The following is a 4375-nucleotide window of genomic DNA, read 5'->3' on the forward strand; positions in this document are numbered from 1 at the left end:
TCGGGGCCCCTGTGGTGGCGGGGCTCCGGCTCGCCGCGGGTGGTGGCCGGCTCCGGTGGTTGCCCCTGCTGCAGCGCTCCATGGTGGTGGTGGACCTGTCGTCCCCCGGCCGATCCGGCGATGGCAGGTGCCGCGGGCTGTGCTCGGCGGGGATGTGGGCTACCACGGCGTGATGGTGGCTCATGGCAGTGGTCAGGATCGTCTCACGGCGGCGGCTGGATTCTTCGGCGTCGGCCCGTTGGTGAGAGGCCTGTGAAGAGCTTCGACCCCTCTTCTCGATGCCTGGGCACAATCTTCGTCAGGGGGATGGTCCTCTCCCACTACAAGAAACATGTCAACTTGTGACCACCACTATTGGTCACTGAAAGGTCATTGTTTTTCATTTGCGACCTTTTTGTGACCAAAAACAAAAGGTCAAAAGCTGGCGGTCATAAACTGACTATAGCGACCTTTCTTCTGGAATGGTCGAAGACGTTTATGACCAAAATATGCCTATTGTTTTGTTTTGATCACTAGCAGCCTCCCCAGGCCACGTAGGCATCCGACGTGGCAATCTGATATGGCACAAGAATCAGCCCGGTCCAATTCGATTTTCTACAAGGGCCTAGCCCAATAATTCAGCCTATTTATGTTTTTTTCCATGGTCAACTAAATGGGCCAAGCCAAATTTTATGGCCTTTTTCTTTTCTGGGCCCTTTCCTTTTTTCTAGTAAAATTCTTTTTTGTTGGCCTTTTCTTTTTGTTTCTACATCTTTCACCAGAATTATTATTATTTTCGCTATTTAAAATAAAATAAACAATTCCACAACAACATCATCAGTTGGGCTATAGCCTTTTCATGCACAGTACAACTTTAAGCATAGAAAATTGGAAAACATATATTTAACCCATACATATTGTTGAGAAATTTCATAATTTTGCTGTCAAAGCAAAATGTACACATGAATACAATTTTGCTGTCAAAACAACATTTCAAACGTACATCTTCATGACATCGTACATAAAAACAGAAATAAAAAGATTACAATATGCCATATGGCTCAGATCACATAACATATGACATCCAGGTTTCAGCAACGAAAAAAGATAAGCACCACATCATACCATCTGCATATTCAAAGAGAACAAACTATATGTCAAAAGAGAACTAAGCAGAAAATAGCCACTAAAAGAAAGCAGATAGTATATTCAGTAATTACTACAGATTTGCTCACTGAATACACACACACAAACTTTGCATATACTTTTGAAAGGAATTGCAGATTCAAGTAAACTGCAGAGTTATATCAAGACTAAGATAGAAGGAGAACGGGGAGACAATGCAGCAGGGAGAAATAGTGAAGATAGTTCTTGAATTACGGTACACATGACACCAGCAGGTCGGCAGATAATACACCAAATGTGCATGAAAGACAATACAATAAACACCATCTTGTTTACAGCAAGGCAATATAGTAGCATGACTCTAGCACATCATCTCATTTAAAGAATGCATTCAGGCAAGAAATGGACAGCTGGTCTAATTTTCTTTGCAAGCTGCTACAGGCTGGCCAATTGACTGATACTACTGGATAAGCAAAGCAAACTACTACCAAAACAAGAACCAGACATGGCAAGCAAAGTACCAACATTTTACTCATAGCAAAGAAAACTACTACCAAAACAAGAATCCACAAGCAAACCCATCTCGCAACACCACCAGTTCGAACGAGCAGACAGAGGCGGAACTGAGACGCTTACCACAGAGACCTGCTTGACAGAGCCCTTTGCCCCAGTGCTTGCATGGAGCTGGAGCATCACACACATAACATTAGCACTGCCTATGAAAAAGAGAACAACAACGAGCCGCATTACAAACACGCTGTTGTGAACTCTTCTATTGCAATCATATAAAAACAGAATCATGTACAGGGGTGACAATGCTTGTGACTTGCCATTACACAATTCTTCGGGTGAGTAGTGGTGCTGAAGGGCAATTCGGAACATAAATGACGCGAGTGAGGGAAATTCTTGCATGCTATCTGCAAAAAAAGAAATCATCTTCTTTAGTTCATCACAGGATGTAGTAGAACGACTCAATTAGTAATCCCAGGCACGGAATTAAACACAGAGTTGCAGCTGAAGTGAGTATAGATGGGTTCAATGATAGGTAAGGTGCTTCCCTATCCTTCACAAGCCTATCTAAAGAACAATTCTGCAAGTGACTTGACTCTTAAGAAACAGCAAGAAGGGCAAGGTAATTGGCTCCTTCACAAGCCTATCTATCCAAAGAACAATTCTGCAAGTGACCCGACTCTTAAGAAACAGCAAGAAGGGCAAGGTAATTGGCTCCTAATTCCTTAGTTATGACAAATACCATATTTGATACTAGATGTACTGAAATAAAAACCAACTCTAAGGATTCAAGTAGCACTCGTGTTAGCATTCTGCAGAAAATGACAAGCATTCACCCTTGAAGCAAGAATTCCATCTCAGGTGATGCTACTTGCTACTATTCTCAGCACCAAAAAGTGAAAACACCTCTGAATTAAAAAAGTATAACATACTCCTGACCAAGTGTTTACTAATCTGTGCTGTACTACGAGTGCATATCCAGTGATACACACATCTGAATTAAAAAAACGTGTATGCAACTTTCAAGAAAAGTGAGTAACGCAAAAACAGGGACTACTTCTGCTTGTAATCATCGAGTATTAGTGTTTTAGAAAATTATTACAGACTAGTTCATCCACTAAAAAAGCAGCATGCAATCAGAGAACGCCGTGAGCTATCAATTATACAAGTAGTACATGTGAAGTAATGTGCAATGATGAAAAGTACTAGACTTAAATACATGAGTCGTGTGCTTATCCAGGATTAAGTGTCGCAGTGCAGGATGTGGCATAGCTATGCAAGTTATTACTGTGGCATAGCATAGCAGGAGCAACCCATTTCAAAGAGAAGGGTTTTAGAGTAGCTTTGTTAGAGGCTGACCAAATGGCCCTGATATGTCTAAACTGATGCTTATCAGAATCAAACTGTGCAGTGTAAATCGTTGTGAGCACCATGCGTGCCATTTAGAACATGATGGGCAGTGGCAAATTGCCAACAAGCAAACATTAGGGGTAAAGCACAGATTGAGTTTCAGGTAGAAATACTACTATGAAGAACTGCACATGCTTTCTGAAAGTAAATGCATGAAGAATTCAAGATTAACCTAAAGCGAGAGCTCCATTCCAGATACAAGTAGCTGTTCACTCCTTCTGCCCCGCGTGGATGTGGTCGAGGAGGACGTTTCTGCAGTTGTGGTGGACCTTGGCGGTGCCCAAGTCAGAGACGCGGGCGCGGTAGTTGTGGTCGAGGAGGACGATGCTGCAACAACAGCGTCATCGAGCAATACGCGGACCTCTTGAGGAAGTTTGTCTTCAGTAAGCTGCTGCATATTACAGAGGATAACGCAACAAACCATCAAAATTAGCAGAGTACTGAATCTTAGAGAAGAAAATTGCAGGAAATTTTTCAGAAAGGGGGGCTGCTTACAACATTGTGAGGCTGCGAACGAATGCATCACCGGTCGGGTTCCCCTTGCCGTTGCCATTGCCGTGGCCGTGGTCGGGCGCAGAGAGAAAGAAAAGGTCGGGTCTGCCCAGTGCCCACGGAAAGAAGCAAACAAGCAGCGGCACATGAGATGAGAGGAGAGGAGAATCTGCAGGCACATGAGATGAGGAAGGAAGGAGGAGGGCGTACCTTGGCGTCTAGGTGCTGCAGCCCATCTCGTACCTCACCATCGTCAAGGGCTAGGGACCCCCCATCACCGTCTCGTGATGCTGGTGCAGCAGCCACCGCGGTTGGGTGCGGATTCCGATGCCGTCATTGCCGGATCTGCGGCATCCTTGGCCATCTCTGTCGCCCCGTCCGCGTGGGAAGAGGGGGGCTAGGGTTTCGGGCACCCTCGACGAAGGGAGGGAGGGAGGTCACCGGTGGGGCTGTGGAGACGAGGTCGCCGGTGGCGGTGGGGTCGGGGGAGAGGAGTTCGGCGGGCGGCGGCGGCTGGATTTGGGGAGGAATCGGTGGAGTCTGAGAGGAGGAGGAGGAGCGGGATGGGATGGGATCCCATCCCCGCTACGCCCATCGCGAGTCTGGGCATGGACTCGATCTTGGGTCAGCCTCGACCTCGTCTACGGTGGCGGTGGGGGGTGGTTGGGGCCGGCGGCGGATCGAGATCTGAGGGAGGGAGTTGGTTGGGGGAGGCGGCTATGGCTGCGTAGGAGATCTGAGGGAGGGAGATGGAAGGGTTGTGTTAGGGTTAAGCGGGTGAGACAGCGAGGGGCGATGGCTGTCGTTGGATCCGGGACGATCGGACGGTGGTTGATGCATGATCCGCGTGAGCTGCCCT

At 46.8% G+C, this 4375-nt stretch overlaps 1 long non-coding RNA gene across 1 annotated transcript; it reads right to left on the minus strand.

Annotated features, from left to right (window-relative positions):
• Positions 1-868: 868 nt before the first annotated feature.
• On the minus strand, positions 869-3907 carry LOC125555394 (uncharacterized). Its single transcript, XR_015603155.1, has 5 exons — positions 3520-3907; positions 3197-3415; positions 1935-2021; positions 1741-1816; positions 869-1107 (listed from the first exon to the last, which is right to left on the minus strand). It is a non-coding gene; the product is annotated as an uncharacterized LOC125555394 (long non-coding RNA).
• Positions 3908-4375: the final 468 nt, after the last annotated feature.

Source organism: Triticum urartu, chromosome 5A (genome assembly GCF_056163025.1).
Source record: "Triticum urartu cultivar PI428250 chromosome 5A, HENAU_Tu73, whole genome shotgun sequence".
NCBI lineage: Eukaryota > Viridiplantae > Streptophyta > Magnoliopsida > Poales > Poaceae > Triticum > Triticum urartu.